The sequence below is a fragment of the Pseudopodoces humilis genome, chromosome 7 (assembly GCF_049639895.1).
Source record: "Pseudopodoces humilis isolate 2021_Gansu_Grassland_sample_001 chromosome 7, ASM4963989v1, whole genome shotgun sequence".
In the NCBI taxonomy this organism is placed as follows: domain Eukaryota; kingdom Metazoa; phylum Chordata; class Aves; order Passeriformes; family Paridae; genus Pseudopodoces; species Pseudopodoces humilis.
The window spans coordinates 51,964,096-51,984,901 of NC_142206.1; the positions used below are offsets into that span (position 1 = coordinate 51,964,096).

Below are 20,806 nucleotides of genomic sequence, written 5' to 3' on the forward strand. Positions count from 1 at the left end.
TCCTCTGAGTTCCAAGAACATTTCTAATTATTCTTTCACATTTTATTCCAAATACATATTGTGACAAAAAAAGAATTGGTGCCTTTTTATCCATGACTTTGAGCTTTATCTTTTTTTTTTTTTTCTCTTTTAAATCATCATTACATACAACTTATTGATTCCAAACACACAAATCTTAGAGGAAAGCTTGTTATTTAATTACTTCTACTGTGGTTGACAACTAACATACAGAAAATTAATTTAGATCCTGCATTAATCCCAGAAGCTTAACAAAACTGGAATTTGGGAAGGAGCACAACCATCTCCACTGTATACTGAGAGGAAAAAAATGTCACAACACATTTAGCACATACTATGCCAGCAGTAGTAAAGCAGAGATGGGAGTTAGCACCTGCTTAAGAGGAGAACAAGCATGCTAACACTGGGAGTCAGGGGAATTTCCCACTAAACTACAACATATAGAAAGTAGGTCACTTTTACTCTTTTGAGAATGATAAAAAGCAACAAAATTCTGAATTATATATGAACCATTACATTTAATTTTCTTCTTCTCCAGCAGCTCCCAGGAGCCTTGAAGACAGAAAAATCTGGATTTTACGACTCTGGCAATTATCTAAGTTAATGCCATAGAATTCTCCACAACCATTTTTATTATAGTTACAGATCTGTCAGCCTTTCTCTTTTACTCCCCTTTACAATTCTTTCTGTACTGCTTGCCTCTGATTTAGTGTTTGCTATAAAAGTTTACTCCAGACATAACTTGGCACACAAACGTCTTACACACAGGCTTTACCTAAAATAAATCTTTAATATATCTGCAATTTAGCTTACCTAGCTCTCTTGCCAGGTGTTACTGGCAGGAAATAGGGTCAAGTTCAAATGTCTGAGACAGATCTTAAATAAATGTGATTGGCTGAAGTACCCCACCCAGAAACCTGGGAAAACAAAATATCTTCCCTAAGTGACCCTAAAAGTCAATTATTTTCTATTCTGAAACATGGATTCTATGCAAAACAAGAAAAACATGATGTGGGGAAAAGGAGAACTGCAGTTTGATAGTATACAAAAGAAAAACAGTGACATTTATAAACATGAATAACTAATCTGTCTGATAGTAGAGTTGAATTTAGGGGTCACATTTTATTGAGTATAACATAGTAGGCTAAATGTAAAAAGCTGGCTATGACACTTCCATGGAAGAGAAGAAACACTGGAGGTCAGCACCCAAAACAGAGGCCTAGTAAAAGAACCAACCACTGCAATTTTCTTTAGGGACTAAGTTCAAATTCAGGGCAATGGATGTTGTTCAGTTGAGTTCACTAAGGATGAGAAAGGGCAAAAATACAGACACAGATAGAGCAGGCAGCGGGAAAGCCCCAGAGACAGCCAGAGAGTGTGCAGGATGATTTTGATAAAGAAGTGAAGCAAGAAAGAGGAGCTTAGGGTAGACAAATATCTGAGGAGACTGTTAAAGCAATGAGCCTCTCATGTTTACTTCTGGCACTCAGGGAACTGGAAGTTTGTAAATATAGACAGAATTGCAACAAAGAATGATTACATTTCATCATAAATTTGTAAAAATATTGCCCTCAGATATCAGCTAATCAGAATGGGCTAAAAAGAGTGGAAAACCCTCAAAATAGCTCAGCAGCCTTGCACCTGAATCCTGCTTCTCCCAGTGCAAACATCTTTGTAACAGCCCCTCCGCTTCACCTGCTGAGCTCCACATTACTGCCAGCACAGCACTAGAGTATAAAGGCATATTCTGGCAAGTCTATTCCCACTGGGAATGCCTCCCTGACCTCATGTCAAGACTGCTCCAAGATGAAGCCAGGGAGAAGTCAGGGGCACTGGTGTAGCACAGTTAGCTCAGGCCCCTCCATCCCTGTCAGCCATCAGGCCTCACTCACACTTTATTCATTCTTTTCAGCCTTTAAAAATTAATAGCACCAAAGGCCTTAAATGTAGTCTTTCCCATCTGGGAACACTGGCTTGCCACAAGGCTTCAGTTCTGTTACAGCTCTCTCAATTTAAAGCCTTAAGAAATGTGTTGTTTTCTTATGTTACTACTCAGCATGTGGCATATGGAAGATGACAGCAGAGGTCGATGCTGTGAGTTCCACAATAATATAGAAAACACTATTTATGAAGAGACAAAATAAGGGTGAGAAACAAAGGAAATCATCAACATGGAGTGATGCCAGGCATGGTGGATTTCCAGACAAATTCTCTGTACAGGCAGTACAACTGAACACCATAACTAAGTCTCGCTGCAGAATTTATAATAGAGGGAGAAAAAATTCATTGGTATAAAGCTGAGGGGCTATAGTGGAGGAAAGATGATCAGGACAATCCTGCTGGAATAATGCCCCCAAATGCTGGAACAGATCATCAAATTATTCAAAGAAGCCCAGTAGGAAGAACTTTGTATCAGTTGACACGAAAGTGTTTTACCTTTACCTGAATAAGTAATTGCATTGAATACTGAGGAAAGAAATGTTTATACTGCAGAGTTCTCATTCTTAGGATCCAGAATTAATCTCAGAAAGAATGAAAGTAAATAAGTCCTACATTTCTAAAGCAATAGACCTAGTCTTTGAAGCGTGCCATTTAAAGAGCAGCTGAAGTGATCAGTGAAAGGAAGATAATGATAATGTATTGATACGGAACTAAGCAAACAGTATGGGGCATGCAGGTGCCATGTATTGTGGATGCCATCTAATACATATGCTCCAGACTGCAATTTGACAGAAAAATTAATGGCCAACCTCTAAACTGCAGTGACAGAAACAGAGGAAGCAGAAACAATGCAACTCCATACACCACTGCTACGCCAGGAAAAACAACCACAAGCATCTACTCTTGCTGCTTCTGAGATCATTTGGAAAGACTTCCACTGAAGGGAAAGCAATCTGCAGCATCAGTTAGCAGATGCAGAGATTCTTTATGTACATTTATTACAGAAAAAGGCAGACAGACGCTCAGCTGCCATTTTTGCTCGTATTATTAAGTCAGCAATAGATATAAATCAAACTAGATGGCACAGCCACCTTCACTTCAACTTCAGCCACATCATGAATTAGCAAAACCAGGTGCTGATGAGGTGTAATGAAAATGTTTCAAGACCAATAGGCCAAAATAAGCTGTTGATAAACCCATGAAACAAGTGATAATAATTCTTGAATTCAGTAGCAGATGACAAGATTGGATTTTATTTAAAAGGGACCATAATCCCATTGGATTCAGTAGCTGACACCAGGAAATGGATAAATACTTCACAACTGAGAACAGGCATGCCAAACATAATTCAGGAAGCACAGCTCTTGCCAGAGATAAATTCTGGTTCTGAGTGTATACAATGTAGCATGAGGTGTGCAGAAATTACTGTGATTTTTGTAACAGAAGGAGACTGCAGATTTTGAAAATCCCAGCTTCAGCTGGGAACAGATGAGGACAGACCTATCCAGTTTCACTGATGAAACTCCATGGTCCAACTACACCACTCCAATTTCTGGAAGAAAGACCATCAGAAGGACACAGAGAAACATTTTATTTGGAAACTGAAAGCTTAGCACAACTAGCAGACTGTGTTCAAACTGCTAGTAAGTCAAATCTCTTCCTACTGTAGTCCTTAGGCACTGCATTTTAAGATTTTATTATGCAACTATTGTTGTCAGAAAGATAACATTAAAAGAAAGGCCTTTATGTTAAGCATGTCCCCAAAAGAATGGACTTTCAAACTTCAACATGTACCAGACAACTTACAATGAAGATACCTCTGAAATCTTAAACTTGTTCTGCCTTGATTAATTTGCTAATCTTTTACCACCTACTGTCTGTTAGTATAGAGCTTATATTAAACAAAAATCCTCTTTCTTATACAATCACTTTATTCTTGTTTTCAATCAGTACCTGTATAAGACAGGAAGCAGGAGCAACATAACTTTACTAAAGGTAGAATATAGGAAAGGATCAGGATATGAAGCTTTGGTCCATTTTCCTCACATAACTATCTGTGGCTGATGACCACACTATGAAATCATCCCACAATTCACTTACAGGTAACTCCTGCTCAAATATTACTTAAGTAGCACCCAATTGATTTATGATACCAGCCAAGCTCCACAGGTGATAAATATTGTATATTACAAACAGACCAGATCGGCCAGATCACAAGCTGTGAAAGAAACCCCAGTTTTACCCCAATAGCCTCAGAGGTTTGGCAGGTTAGTAATACGTGCATAATATACAGAATATTTTCTTCTGAAGAATTTCAGCAGATCTTGACATAAACTATAACTTTGAATGCCAAAAGTGATGTTAGCACCAAAAGTGATCATTTTTTTTTGCTTCTCAGTGCAACTCTAGCTAATATGTCAAAAGCAAGATAGGAGTTGTTCTTCCCTCAAGGCAGCAAATACATCACCCATGGCAGGACAGTGCAAAATGAGGTGCAATACTTCTCTCCAAGCACATTCTACTGCCATTTTGCTTATTACTTCTTGGGTTTAAATGAGACTTCCTTTAAAGTAATATGGTGTATACTTCTGGTGATAGACTTCCATTAGCCTCATGGATTGAAAAAGTCCAATATATATTAGTGGTTTAAAATTAATAATAACAGTTCTGCCTTCTTTAAATCTGTTGAAAACTGTATAAAGGTCACAGCACTGCTGATGCCCACATTTTTTCTGTTTTACACAACTGAATAGATGAAGTAACTCATGACAGCCAAATTCTGAGATCAGGCCCTAAGCAATGATGACATCAGATGCTGCCAAAAGACATTTGATTCCTCTATTGTGAAATGCCAGGTTGGTTCTGGGACATGGTGAGAAAGCAACTGTAGTTTAGAAAATTCTATAGTGAGCTATTGTTTGATACTAAATACAAGATCATCACTCTTTCTGCTGCTGCAAGTCACAGGGCATCCAAGGACACATCTAATATTGCCACTTTTGTTTGCAAAACACAGCAACAAAGCACCCAGACTATAGAGAGTGTCTGTGAGAGTATGGAGACACAGGACTTGATGGCAGGAGTACAAATTAAGAAGCTGAAGCTAATAAAGCTAATGAAAGCCAATCACCACCAGCATACAGCATATATGTCAAAGGGGATCTCAGCTCCTACAAGTTTCTCTGCACCTGACATTTTGCAAAATCATTTGATTTATTTCTGAGCAATAAATTTTTAGGTTTTTCATGCAACTAAAAGGACGAAATATTCCTTCATGACTATCTGATACTGTTTTAAATGCCTAAACAGAACTATTGCTGATTTCAGCCAGTGAAGGTCCCATTCTAAAGCATGAGGGATGGCACTGTAGTAAATTTACTGTATTCACAGCAAAAGCAGAAAAAGATAACTGAGAGAGCAGCTCCTTAAACCTGAGTAGTCTGTGCTTATTAGATGTGGGCTTGCTTGATTGGCAACTTTACAATTTATGTTGCAAGACAACTCATGATGTGTAACATATATTGTGCTTTTAATTAGTTTTCTATTTTCAATTATGACTTTGGAAAAGAGGACAGTTACACAAAAGGAAAAAAATACACCATTTATTTGATTCCAAATAAAGTGATATGAAAAAGGTTCTCAGAGTGCAGAGTACCAAATTAATCTTACTAAAGCAAATGTATTGTCTTTTTAAACATATAGGAATATGACAAGAATAGCAAGTGTTTTGTACTGGTAATGGCAGTATTTTGAAAATTCAAATTTCCAAATATTATGCAAATAACACATGTGCATAATCAGATACATTGAATATTTGGTTTATTTTTTACAAGATTAATTTATAAAGACTCTCCCTTATTATATTTTATCAGATCAAGCTTCCAATTTATCCAGCAGCCATCCCTGGTGGTGTCCAAGATGGATCCCAGGGAAGAGTGTGAGAACAGTGTAACATACAGCACTAACTCCCCAGAATATTTTTCAGCCTCCTGGGATTTGTGGCTGATGAAGCAACTAACCAGATGCAGCAAGTCTATCTTTAATAGTCCTCAATGGTTTCTTCTTGGACTTTTCACATCCAAGAGTTTTTTATCATCCACAGCATCTTGTTGCAAGAATCTTGACAGCTTAAAAATGCAATATGAGGCAAAAGTACCTCCTTTTTCCTATTTTGAAATTGACACTTCCTGGTTTTACTTTACATATTCTACTCCTTTCTATAATTCTTCACAGTAAAATGATGTTATCTATTCACTTCTGTGCCTACAAAGCTCATGGAACAAATCCTCCTAAAAGCTGTGCTAAGGCACTTGGAGAGCAAGTGACTGTGGCCTTCTACAATGTCATGACCACATCAGTGGACAAGGGAAAAGCTACAGATGCCATCTGTTTCTGTAAGGCCTTTGACATGGTCCCCCAAAAACACCTTACCTCAAAATTGGAGAGGAATGGATTTGATGGATGAACTGTTTGGCAGATGAGGAATTGGTTGGGTAGTCACATCCGGAGGGTGGTGGTTGACAGCTCAATGGTATCATAGATGTTCCATGTCCAAACGGAGATCAGTGACAAGCGATGTCCCTCAGAGGTCTGTACTGGGAAAATTAATGTTTAATATCTTCAGCAAAGACAGAAACAGTGGGACTGAGTTCACCCTAAAAATATCTGCAGACACCACCTATGGTGCACTTGACATGCCTGAGGGATGGAATGCCATCCAGAGGGATCTGGACAAGTGGGCCTGTGCCAAGCTCACAAACCTCAAAAAGGCCAAGTGCTGGTGCTGCACCAGGCTCAGGACAATCCCGGTATCAATCCAGGCTGAGGATGAACAGATGGAGAGCAGCCCTGCTGAGAAGGCTTTGGGGGTGCTGCTGGGTGAGAGGCTGGACATGACCCAGCAATGTGCACTGGCTGCCAGAAACCACCCGTGTGCGGGGCTGCACCAAAGCACCGTGGGCAGCAGGGGAGGGAGGGGATTCTGCCCCTCTGCTCTGCTCAGTTGAGACCCCACCTGGAACACTGTATCCAGCTGTGTGGTCCTCAGCACAGGAAGGACATGGAGCTGTTGTTGGAGCAAGTCCAGAGGAGGGTCACAAAGATGATTAGAGGGATGGAGCACCTCTGCTATGAAGACAGGCTGAAAGATGGAGTTTTTCAGTCTGTAGAAGAGAAGTCTCTGGGGAAACTTAATGCAGTCTTTCAATTCTTAAAGACAGCTTATAAGAAAGATGGAGACAAACATTTTAGTAGGGCTTGTTGACTTAGGACAAAGGGTTTTGGTTTTAAACTTAAAGAGGGTAGATTTACAGTAGCTACAAGGAAGAAATATTTTACAATAAGGATGGTGAAATTCTGGAACAACTTTCACATTCAAAGTCAGGTTGGATGTGTCTCTGAGCAACCTGATCTAGCTGAAGATGCCCCTGGCCATTGCAGGGGGTTTGGACAGGATGATCTTTAATGGTCACTTTCAATCAAAACTGTTCTATGATTCTATCATTCTATTCAGAATAACTTAGTATTGTCAGCAAACTAAGATACCTCAAAAATTTCTCCTTCTCATTTCTAGACCATTTATTAATATTGGGAACATTGTAGGCCCCAAGACAAATCCCATGGATACTTCAGTGGTAACCTCCTTTCACTGTGAAAACTGACCATTTATTGCTGAATTCTGTCTTTTTCTTTTATCCTCTGACTTCTTAGATTCTTCAAATATAACCTAATGGGCTAAATCAACCATTATTTCTTTATCCACAAGCTTATTGATTTATCTGAAGAATGCTACTACATTTGCGAAGCATGACCTACCCTTAAAAATCCTTTTTGACTCTCTGCCAACATACAATACTAATTCCTGTTCACTGGTTCTTCAAAACAGTTACTTACCGTAATCCAGCTTCCAAGCTTCTCTATAACCCTTGGGTTAACATCATATATTGCTGCTCATTATTAAAAATTTCTTCTGTAAGCACTTCTGCAGAACTATGGAGTATGATAACTTCTTGGAAACTGTGTGTGTTTGAGTTCCCCACTCCCCCACACAATCACAAGGTTATGATTATAGCCAGGTAACCAATAGCTAGAGTGAAACCTAACACAAATTAATGGCACGTGAAGAAATGGATATTCTTATCACTTGTGAACATAAAGAATCCAAAAGGACCTTGACTTCTTCAAGACTTATTTTCTACACTCAAAACTTAATTTTAACTTAAAAATTAATTTTAACTTATCCTGAAAAGCAACTGTAGAACTAATCCCTGCAGAAATTTCTAAACATGAAATATCAGCTATTGATATAATTTGTCATCCTAAACTTCCAGGTCAAACCTTTTTTACTTCCCAGATATGAGATAAACCCCAGCCTTAATCCTACTTATTAAATAGCCACAGAACTAGTTCTTGCAGCTAAAGTGCATTAAGGAGAGTAACTCCATAGTCACCAATATTCTCTCCAAATATCCACCCTTCCCACTCAGGTGAACAAGGTATTCCACACAGTATCAGATAACGGCATTCGCCCTTCTAGGTGTTAACCTGCCATTCCAGACCCAGACACAAGCTGGGCTCAATGGCCAAGTTCTTCTTAAATCCTGCTTTTAAGCAAAAAAATAAATAAATAAACTGAGTGAGCATTTCATTAAGAAAAATTGAGATTCATTAGAAAACAACATTCTTTTTTAATCTTTGTTGATCATAAACAATCCAACAGTGAGCTTGGCGGAAGATGACTCCCTCTTTTAGGTCATAATGCCACCCTAAACATAAGCCTAATTTTCTATTTTTTGTTTTATTTAAAGGGATCACTTTGTATAGCAAATCCATTTATAAGGCATTTGTTCCCAATCATGCAAACTTTCGTCCTATCTCTGCCAGTCTTGCAGAATACAAGAATAAAAAGGCTTTCTACCTTTTTTTCTGAAAACCTGATTCCAGTCCTAGCCCTAAAATTATCATGTACTGTAGAGAGAGGAAGAATCTGTACTGGAATACCTAATATGAAGCATATGCTCCTGCCTACGCCATAGTACTCTCTCTGACATGTTTTTTTCCAGTTCCCCAGCCTTATCCCAAGCCTTCCTTAAATGGAAGATGTGTCCAGGAATACTGAAAATAAAATATTTGCTTATGACTACACTAGCTTCCTTCTGAACTCTTATAAATTCAGAAAAAATCAGACTTGCTACAGCCTTCCTTTCTGACACCTTATCTTTCCCCAATTTCTACCAAAAATTTGAAGATATTCACCCCCAGAGATATCAGCAGTCTTATTCCTGCCAGTCATGTGGATCTGATACAAAAACAGGTTTTCAAGTCTTTTCCCTTTTTTTCTTTTTTTTTCCAAGTCTAACCTATAGGCTACCTATACATAGGAGCCTTCTGGAACAAATGAACATATACATTCCCTTTTTCATTCTTGATGGCCACACAAGTATCACATTATAAGATGACATTTTGAAAACTTGTCTTAAATTTTAATCCAAACCACTGTTATAAAATTATTAAGCCAGAATAAAATTCAAGAATTGGTGAATTAAACCACACTGGTATTAAAAGGAATCCTTTAAGAGATCAAAAAAAACCAGTTACACAACAATAATGAGGCACTGGGTCAGGTAAAATTCTTACTATATGTACATTGTTGGAAGTTTATAACTAACCTTAAAACAGTGAGTGCTTAGCACTGAACAAGCAATAAATAAAGATAATGCTTGCCCCATGAAACTCAGCATCTAAAAGAGAGCCTTGAAGAGGATAGGATAGTGTAGAAGGTTTAGAAGGGGACACTAAGAATGTTATTTCATTGCAGATATGCCTGACCCACCTGATTAAATAAATGTTAAGAGTAAAGAGATTATTTAACTTACATTGCTAAGACATATTAATATGTCTTTAAAAGTTACAGTTTAAATGCGATAGCAGCATCTGGTATATCAAATTCAGAGGTTAGTTTGCACTTGGAGCACTTGGTAGGCAATCCAAAGATGGGAATGAGAGATAGAGTGGGATGTGAGAACCCCTGTGTATCATCTGTGCTTTTGCTCATTAGATGGAAAAAAGGTACATTATATTCAGCAACATATTTGTGGTTCTGGCACACATTCAACCAGATTCAGCTGTTGCCACATCACTCTGCATTATACAACCCACAGGGATGACAGAAACCACTGCCAAGGTGGCTGCAAAAGACTGGACAGTTTTTTACTTTGACGGGTTAATGCCAGCTAACTATCTCCAATGCTAGCATCTGTCATTCCAAAAATATCTGTTTTTAAAGGGATCTAAAAGAGCATTAAAGACTGCACTACAAATTGCAGGCAAAACTGCAAGTGAAATTTTGGACATTTTATGTAAAAACTATGACTACCAAGATGCCATTGCTCCAAGATAACCTAGGTGATAATTTAAAGTGTGGATAAATTACAGATAAATCCATCTACAACTATTGTCTTTGACTCAGCCTCTTTCTCTGTAGAATTAACATTTTTCTCAGGAGGTGCTCATGTTTTATTACACATATGATAATTTATAATACTAGAAAGAAAGTAAAGCCAGATTCAACTGGAAAGACAAAAATCCATCCAAACCGCTTTCACTGAATTACGAAGCATTCCCTGCAAGAAAAGCTTCCATGGTCTTGTCAGGAGGGGAAGCAATTTATCACTGAATCCAGCCCTTAGGTATCTGCACAGAACTTCAGATTTCAGAAGTGGGCTCCATGACTTTCTTTTACAGGTTAAAAATACTTGTTAAAGTTGTCTAAACTGTTGCTAAGAGAAATGACACATTTGGCAAGGATATGTGAGTGATAGCTGGAGATTCTTGAAAATAAAGTAGATTTGGCTTACAGGTCGTTTTTTTTTAATTTACTTCAGAATCTTTAGTAATAGTTACCAATAAAATTCAAATCATTATATAACACAAATTCAGTATACATTCACCAAAGGACTTCTATGTCTTCCTCAGAATCTTCCTACGAAGCCACATCAGCTGAGACAAAAATACAGAAAAAAATTTAGACATAAATTTTAAAACCTTTGTGGAGTTGTAAATTAAATTTGTCCCATGTCGTACATGCATTTAAGAACAGCTTTCCTCTTGCAACAGGGAACACTGAGCCAGACTCAGTTCTTCATAGCTCTCTGCACTAGTTTACCTTGGGTGTTAGTCATTCAGATTGCTCTTAACATACACTGGAATAAGTGTGCTAAGTTGGTGTAAGAATGTGACTAGGAACCAACTTCACAGGTTATGCATTTCAATGAAATCCTTAAGGAAATGAGAAGTTTGATTTTTTTCTGCACTGTTTGGAAAAGATTTGTGATGTTACTCTGTGTACTGCTAAATGATACTACAGAAATATGGAGGCAATGACTTAATAGAAATTATATTATTACTTCAAAACTCTAAGCAGAGGAACAGTGAAGTTATAAACCATTGACTAGAAACACATAACTATTCCCACCAGCTCCCCCTGGATTTCCTCGATGATTTATGAGCTCCCTGTTGGACTGTATGATGATCATGTACAGTACTCTGAATCTCAAGAGCAGTCCTTTAGCTGGGTTTCTAGCACTAACATCTCAGACTGTCCTTTGTATTCTTAAGTGTTATTTATTTCTTAATAATATAAGGGGAAAAATAAAAACAAAATTTAAAAAAAGCCGATTTTGTTCCGTAAACATTGTTGTCAGTCCAAAACAGCTCCAAAATTTTTAATAGAAAGAGTGGAGTATTACTTGGGATTTTCATGCATTCAGATGCCAAACTTCTTTAAGAACCTTTGCATTAGTTGTAGCCATGACCTCAGCTAACCCAAAGAAAGCCACAGGCATGCCTCCTTTCCCTATTGGCAGCTACTTTAATTGGCAGGTTCACAATGAGGACTTTTGTTTGCATCCTAAACATGCACAGCACGATTAAAATGTTTAATACTTTCATCCTCAAAGTGCAGCAATCAATATGTTGGGTTTTCAACAGGCCAAGTCATTACACATTTAAATAGCATCATTCAAACCCTTAAGGAACTTGTTTTACAAGAACTCAAAAGGTTCCCTATTGAAAATTATATGGATTTAGCTCAGTTTAAAAATAGACATTTTGTTTGTTTTCCATTCAGTTGCTCTACTATTTGATGCTCTTTTCTTGCACACGTAGTCTTTGAGTATTTTACTACCCCCTGCTGTATGGAAAGAAAACTGTGCAATAGATGTGGACTGTGCTACTAACACCTCTTGAGAGCTCCCCATCAGCTGGAGCACCAAGGGGATGGATTCAGAGTGGCTGGAGATACAGGGTTCTGTTTGGCTTGTCACATGAAGTTCCTATGGCTCTAGTGTGGGTAACAGAGAAAAAAGTTTTCTTGACAGCTCCAAAATCGTAGACTGCTACAGGAGTGCCACAGTTACTGGGTTTGTGTAGTGCATATCCCCATGTTTCCCAAGCAACTAAAAGTGCTTTGCGAAGCAGTGAGTCAGATGCTGGTTGTGCAGTAACCACACACAGGGATTTATGTTTTCAGGAACTATGTGTCCAAGAGCAGGATATTCTTATATAGGTCTCTGGCACTAAACCTGTTGGGCAGCCACTGAATTAGACTGAACACCTCTAAAGCTATGTGAGCAACATTTGGTGTACTACTGTGTACCAGCACAACCCACATAATATTCACTTCAGCTGCTGTAGTACATGAAGAAACTCTCCACTTTCAACCCAGATGAACTGCCTCTTGGTAAAGGCCGTAACATTAAATTGCCTTCCACACTGGCACAAAAAAAATACACATTCCACATGCAGTTTGTCGGTCAAATCAAGTGCACACTCAAATTTTGCTCACCCATCATGAGAAGCCAGAGAAGAACATTTCTCCTCCATTTTCTTCAAGAAGCAATTTGCCAGAAAATCCTTGTTTTTCTGACACCAGAAGAAAAGGGATTTGTGCTCATTGGCACATCCTCTCCCACTGCAGTTCACAATGGGCTAACCTCTTGTTCACAGAGAGTAGATTTGTTTCAAATTGAAAATCCCTGATGTCAGGGATGGTTGGTGGCAGGTCCACCATTACCCTGCCCCACCTGCCTTGCTAAGTAGCAAGGTGGTCTCTTCCTGGATTCCCCAGCTATGTGGCCATGCTGCCTGGGAGGTAGGTCTGGCTTTTTCAGTGTTTCTAAATCCACTGAGACTTTCTCAGATCAGGTTTAGGGATTTTTAACACATGCCTCACTGAAAACATCCTATACTTGTATTCTTTTCTAATCTTGGATGCACAGTATCATTATTAGAAATAACAAAATTGCCTATGAAAGAGGAAGCACGTTTCCCACACTACTGTTTGCCATTGACTACAAGGGTGGTTTGCACAGCTTGGCTGGAAGCCTTGAGAATAATACCTTAGGAACAGTTTTCTCATATTAAACTGCAGCACCCTAAAATTCTGGTTTTTTAAAGATAATAGAGGTTGGACTGTAACCTAGTGTCAGGTTGGAATAATGGTTATTTAATATATGTATTCCCCAGCAGCAGAACAAGTCCCAAATGGGAAATCCCAGAGTTTCAATTCAATTAAATGGGGAAATGACCTACATCAAAACTTTTGGTGCACCAGCAATTTCCTGGTCTGTGCCAAAACTGCTGCACATCCAGTTATGGACAAAAAGTCTGCCAGGTCTTCAGTGCTGGTCTCCTGTGCTGTCAAACATTGCCTGCACAGGACACAGAGAGCAGTTTGGCATTGCCTGTTCGTCCCTACCACCTTTGACAACAGGCTTAGGCAGAAATAGAAAGCAGCCACTTACAATCACTTGTTCCTTTGGGTGAGCAGGGACCTTAGTCCATAAATCATTTCTGCTTTGGCACAGTGCCCCTGTCTCTGAGTAAAACACCACTGTAGCATCCTCCCTTCAGGGCAAGCTGTTGGCAAAGGGTCCGCAGCAATATGGACACGACTTCCACCACTGCAGCAAAATGAGCTCAGCAGGTAGAGACAGACACCAGCCCAAATTTCATTCCAGTCCCTAAAACGGAACTGATACTCCTTGTACCTTAGGTCCTCTGAGGCATTCAGCACTGAGTGATGCCAGTGGACAATAAAGATGCAACAGGCAGGGGCTATATAACATATGCTGCAAAAGAGATGGATTAGCCAGATGGTTTCAAACAGCCAGCTCTTTGCAAATCTAGTCATGCCCAGAAAAAACGATTTCTCTAAATTCTTATTAACAATTCTTATAAGAAATAATTAATTTAACTGTATTTTGTTGTGATGTCAAATACTTTATTTGACAAAGTTCTTTTCATTCAATATTTTTAGACTGTTCAGCTAGCTCAAATAATAAAAATGCCTTATTCTGTCTTCATTTCATTCACTTCCCATTTCAGAAAAAAAAAATCAAGACTAAACATCTACCAAATGTTATTCCTCTCCATCTGAATGTGACGGATTGTCTGACGATCACATAAAAATTAAACAAAAAGTGCATTGTTCCCTTCCAGGTTTTTCAGCTGGTGTAAATCAACATATCTTCACTGATGCCAAGTTGCAGAGATGTACATCAATTGAGAATCTTGCCCTTCATCTTCAGAGAGAGAGATTTTACCTACAGTTTAGTTTCTCTGTCTCTAGGCTCAGGAAAACTTCAATCTACTTTCCTTTCATGCTCTGCATATGACCATAAATAATCCATTTTGGTTTAAGTTTATTACTTCTCCTAACTTGAGAAGAGGTCTTGAGGAGAAAGCACAGAACAGATGTGACTGGTCAGCCACTCTGGCCAAGACTGTCTGGCTAAGATCCAGGTATTGTAATTACTCAGTGTTTCAGTTCTGACTTGTGAAATATATCCTTAGCAAAGATAAATATGCACAGGCTTTGCTCACCCCTGGCTATTTATTGATCAGATCCCATGGTGCCATCAAATCTATAAAAAACTTAGTATCAAAATGAAATAATTTTAATCTAAAATGCAGTCTTGAACATACTACTATTCTCCATTCAGTTTGATCCTTCTATCTCCCTTATTCCCTCTCCCTGAAAAACAGAGGAGCCTGGCTACAGCAGAGACTTGGTATCCTCTTCTGACCACTGGGAAGTTGCAAGAATGAGAGGACAGGAGCCTTTAAAAGATAAAACTCTAGGATTCTCAGGCTTCCAAAGCCCCTTACTCTGCATGCCTCATGCACAAGCAGAAAAGTAACCCAGCCCAGACTCAGAAACATATCTGCAGCACCAGCCCACTTCTCCAAGGTAGCTGGAGGGACCCAGCCCTTGAACAATCTCTGAAATGCTTTTTCCAGGTGTTTTGCCCTCACTGGCTGTAGCACCATTGGTTGTTTGTCTTCCCTCAACCTTTCCTTCCTCCCTCTCCATGATCCTTTTCTCTTTCCCGTCTTCAACCGCAGTCCCTCCCAAACCAGACTAATGAAAGTTTTGTTTCCATTATATAAGAGCAGTGCAGAATCAAATACATTTTAAAAAATAACAAAACTAGGGAACTGACATGTGTCTACAATCACCCTATATCCAAACACTGAGGTTTGAACTTGGCTCAGACATTTCTGAAAATGCCAAATTGGATTTCCACAACCACAGGGAAATGGTTCCACAGCTGGTATAAACAGAATTAAGGTGCATTGCTTAAAGTTGCCTACCAAACACACAGAGGTAGGTTGGTAGAGGAGACAAATGCCATAGAGGAGAAGGAAGTTGCAAACTTCAGCCTGACAAACTCTTTTACACGTGATTAACATTAAGTAAGGGTTCCACTTTCAAATGGGACACTCACAAGCTTAAAGGTAAGTAGTTGCCTAAGATATTGAAGAACAGAAGTCTCGGTCCTGTAGGCTTTTTTTGTACTGAAAACTAACTCATAGGTCTTTGATATTTCTGTAATAATTCAAATCAGACAATGCCAGACAAACTACTTTTTTTGTTTTAAGTGGTTTTAAGGGTAACATTCAAAAACACATTAGCTCCCCTGTAAAAGAATACAACTGATTTGCTTAGGTCTACCAGTGCAAGTGAAAACAGAACAGAACTCAAGGGATCATTCAGAATAAATTACGGAAAAAAAAAAATATGCAAAATTCAGGAGTTTTAAATGGAAGATCAGATTTATATGGCAAGCATTCAGTCCTGCTCCAGGGTGTCTGGCCACTGACAAAACAAAGGCCAAGTCACCTCTTGTCCCAAGGATCTGACAAATTTGGACAACAAAGCACACTGGCAGCCCCCCTGGAAGCTTTCAGATGTTTTCACACCATTGGGATGTAGACATCCAGTGCAGACATTATTAGAAGCACGGCAGCTGCATTCCCACCTTCAGGGTGTCCAGCATATGCTGGGTTCTGGCAGTTGCATTGCTCCTGGCAAGTGACTGGGGGAGTTCACAACTAGCCAGATCATGTCTTCATTGCAGCAGAAGACTGAACTATAGACATGTCAGGATGAGAAAAGTCAATACAAAGGAAATGTGGGAATGGGATGGGATGTGGAAAATGAATGGAGAAATAAGGAAGCTAATTTATAGAGGAAAAAAAGATGCTTAAAACATCAGCTTTCCCTGATGTTTTTCCCTTTCCCTGAAGACTATAATTCTCTTTTTGTTTGTTAGTCTTGGTTTTATGTTTGGGCTGTTTGGGGTTTTTTGATATTGTTACATCTAATTTTGCTTCTGCCACACTCTTCTATACTATAATAAAATACTTCAGCATTGCCCACTCCTGAAAATGATTTTATGGAATAAGGAGACAGCAAGAAGCCCAATTCCTATTGCACAATAAGTAAAACTCTCTCAATGGGTCTCTGTTCATGATAATACACTATGGGGAAAAAAAAGACTACAAATAAGCAGTATAATAAATAGCATGTGCAAAATGTACAGTATAGTAAATACACTACAGGGACTACTTACAGACTAAGTATGCTTACTCCATAAGCACCATCAACCATCTTCTGTGGTTTGGCACATCAAATATTTGCTATGTACCATTTTAAAAGCATTGCAAATCCTTGGCTGGATACCAAGCAAATGCTGTATATTACATTGTCAATTGTTGCTTTGCATATTCAATGTGTGACCTCACCTCCCTCCACAGTTCAATGTTCAATGTATAGAAACACCAATAAAACACACAATGTTTATTTCCAATGACATATTATTAAATGGGTCTCTCACACTAACAAAGCAAAGGATTTCTCTTTTAGGGGAAGTCTAAGGGGAGACAAGGACTTCAAAACTATATTTGAGAATCAATTCTGTTGAAGAACTGTTTTGCCAGTTGTTTTGCCAGGTCCATTATCTGAAGAACAACATAGGACTCTCTGCAGCACTGTGGAAGGACAGACATACAAGTGATCCTTCTGCATTCCCTAACTACAGCACTGAGGAAAACCACACTACACACTTATTAATTAATGTGTCACTAGTGTAGACACACACCCCAGACAGAGCCATCTGCACACATAAGGGAAGGGAAGAGAGAGAAGAAATCATAGGCAGGCAAGATGGGGACATTTACCCTTGCAAGAGGCTTGACTGGGCCAGAAGATGGAATTCCAAAGCAGTTCCCAATACTAAAGATGGATCAGTCCATCCTCTCCTAGCAGGCTGGACAATATTCAAGGGCTTTCTCACTCCTGCCTGCCTTGTGCACATGAAAAAAATCAGCACTATAACACCACACTGTATCTCATCCAAGAAGGAAAAGAGGAATACTTAAAGAAGTTAAAGTCCAGCTGAATGGAAATACAGAAGAAAATTATTGATAGTCTACTTGTATATGAACTAGAAATGAGGCTGCTAACAAGCCTGCAAATTGTGATGTCATGCAGATGCTGGCAGGGGGAATAGTGATTGTCATCTTACTGAGTGCAACCTGGGTATCAGGAGTTATCCATCATGAGTAGGAACCAAATACTGGGATGTGGTCAAGTGACCCCAGCTCAGATCAGGAACAGGAGATTAGAAAAGGTCACCCTCACTGCAGGGTAATCATGGTTCCATCAACACAAACATGACGTTGTTTTATCAGCTCTAAAAGATTTCTTACCAGCTCTGAAAGACTTTCACTACTAGCCTAGCCTGGATTAAAGCTGGAACCTGCAGCAAGAAGATTCCTTGCTAGTAAAAATTAATTCCAAACTTTTTAGTCTGTACTTCTTTATAGGTAATTTTTCTGTAAATAATAAGAATGAGCTTGTATAAAACCATTGAGGTGATATAAAGAGTATTCCTTCATTTCTGAAATGAAGAAATACATTCTAGATTTTATCCTGAAAAACAGTATCAGGAAATCAAAACATACACAACATGCATAAGGACGATACAAGAACTATTAATATTGCTATTATATGTCAGTCATAATGTCACTAAAAGCCTTGTGAGTTGTCATGGATTTCAGTTTGTATGGAAAGCACTTTTATTAAGTACTGCTTTTAAAAAACAGTTTAGCATATTACAGTTCCTCTTAGGTCATTGAGGGTTTTTTTCTTAAATACATTAAAATGTAATAATAACAGCCCCCACAGTTCAGCACAACAGTTTAGGATTTTGTACTCTATTATGACCGAGGACACATCTAAGCATTACATTAGCAAAGTGTTTACCTCACTATGCTGAAATTATATCAGTGAAGAATACATGCTCTAGGGCATCTAGCTGTCTCTATTTGTACCTCATGACAATCTTTCATCAGAAAGTGCATCCCTAGCAGGTGCATTTCTGGAGCATTAAGTTATCTGTATCCTGAGTGACATAAATTCGTTCCTTAAGGTCAGCTGAAATGTGAATTCTGCTCTTCCCCTCAGACTCTATTTAGATCTGCAGACAACACTGTATTTGTCAAAATGTCTCCTCGTAGAAATGTGGCCAACTCTATTTACAGATTGATACTTTTGCATCAAGGACTGATCCCAAATCTTGGTTTGAGTTATTTAACCCAAGGAAAGGAACAACTCTAACACTGTTTCATCAGAAGATTAATTGCCAGTGGCCACTGGCCAATGCTAAACTGATCCAGTTTGAGAATGGATTTCAAATTCAGACATTTCTTTCAGGAGATTGTTTTATTCTATGCCAGCTTTCTGCTCAAAAAAAATATGCAAATGTCCAAAGTTCAGAATTGTAAGGATATGTTATAAATTCAGAATCAAATATTACCTGACTCTGAAATGTGCGATTGAAGCTGCAAATAAATAAAAAAAATTTAAAAGCGCAAATAGCTTTTGAGAAGTAGAACCTGAACATCACCTTAAACCAAGTCAGCACTGAACCCTAATAAAAGTCCATGTCTAATAAACATTATCTGCTATGTCACATGTTTTATGTATATATTTCATATGTCTTAAGCATGTTAGAGTAACTTCCATATTCTTTTGAGAATGACTTCTTATTTCAGTTGCTCAATATGTCAATAACTATTCAGAATTACTGTCAGTGGGACAGTAGCCCTCAACCACTTAGTAGCTTCCCTACAGTCCTTCTGTAGGCAATTTTCCAGAAAGACTTTGGCTCCCCAGAAGTCTACAGTCTTAGTTAAAAATCAGGAAATATAACCAACAACATGAGACTGCAAAAAGTAAGACAAAGAAAACCTTGAAGATCACTAGATCTGAGATCCAAAAAGACATCTGATTGTATAACAGAGGCCACAGTTTCATCCAGGTACTTTTGCACTGAGCCATATAATTTCTGTTTGGACAAAATATATCCTCCATAAAGGCATTTAGTCTTATTTAGAAATGTCAAGAGAGAAAGAATTCATTTCTGGGTAGTTTGTTCCAGTAGTTTACGCCAACAGTATTTCCAGAGCCTACAGAATGAAGAGATATTTTTTGCACTTATATAATTCCAGCTCTCATCTCTGCAGACAGAAATTCATTAAAGTCAACAGACCTCAGTCATCACTGATTTAAGCCAAAAACTTTAAGTTTCATTGACTGTCTTTACTTTTAATATAATTAAACTTTTTTTCATACCAAGAATGCCCAAGATGTTTACCTCGTTTGACAGGGAGTAGGAAGAGGTGGACCAATTTCTTATGAGGAACTGTTTCAACTGGAAAAGGACTGAGGGTGCTTGGGTGTGCAAACAACATGGAAAATATGGATCTTCAAAAAATTACCCAAAAGGACATGGTCATCATACATTTTTGGCCAAAAATCTCATGATGGGGCAGGTATGGCTTGGAAAGAAATTCAAGCATTTGCTAAAGAACTGAATGATCTAGATGATGAGTTTAGCATGAACTAAGGAGCACAGAGGGTGGTTGTTTTCAGTGCAAGATCATCCTTTTCCTCTGCTTTGGAAAGCATCTTCCCAACAACCCACTTACTCAGGTGAACTGATTTTGCATTGTCTTCATTAATTTCTTGCTACCACTGTCTCCATCCCTTACATGTTAAATATGGGCAGAGTCTCCTCAGATGTTTGCAATAAAGCTGTTGCAGTGAATGGGGTGGGTTCATCATCATTGCAGTCAGCAGTTCCTGTAAGCACTCCTACCTCCAAAACTGCCACAGTTGTCTCTCACAGCTGGCCTTCTAGCAAACAAATGGAAATGGCACTGCTTTCCTGTAAAGAAGCACAGAGGAACAGCCCTTCACATCAGCCAAAAGCTCCAGTTCAGCTGAGAAGGCAAAGAGGTAAAGTTTAGATGGGACTTGCAGTTAAAGTTTGGATGGGATATAAGAAAGGGAGCACAGGGAAGCAAAGGTTCATGAGCAAGAATATTTGGAGTGAAGAAAAAACGATGGGAGGGACTAATAAAAATTTATTTAACAGGTAATGTCATCTTCATCTTCAAGTTTCGTGGATACACTTGGAAAGCACCCTATTGTAGTCTA

General features: G+C 38.6%; 1 long non-coding RNA gene across 2 annotated transcripts in view; it reads right to left on the reverse strand.

Annotated features, from left to right (window-relative positions):
* LOC106628063 (uncharacterized) overlaps positions 1 to 20,806 on the reverse strand; it is a 105,024-nt gene that overhangs the window by 73,178 nt on the left and 11,040 nt on the right. For both annotated transcript variants that reach the window (XR_001331287.2, XR_001331286.2), the window contains exon 2: positions 6,391 to 6,554. This is a non-coding gene — a long non-coding RNA (uncharacterized LOC106628063). The remainder of the gene's footprint in view (positions 1 to 6,390; positions 6,555 to 20,806) is intronic.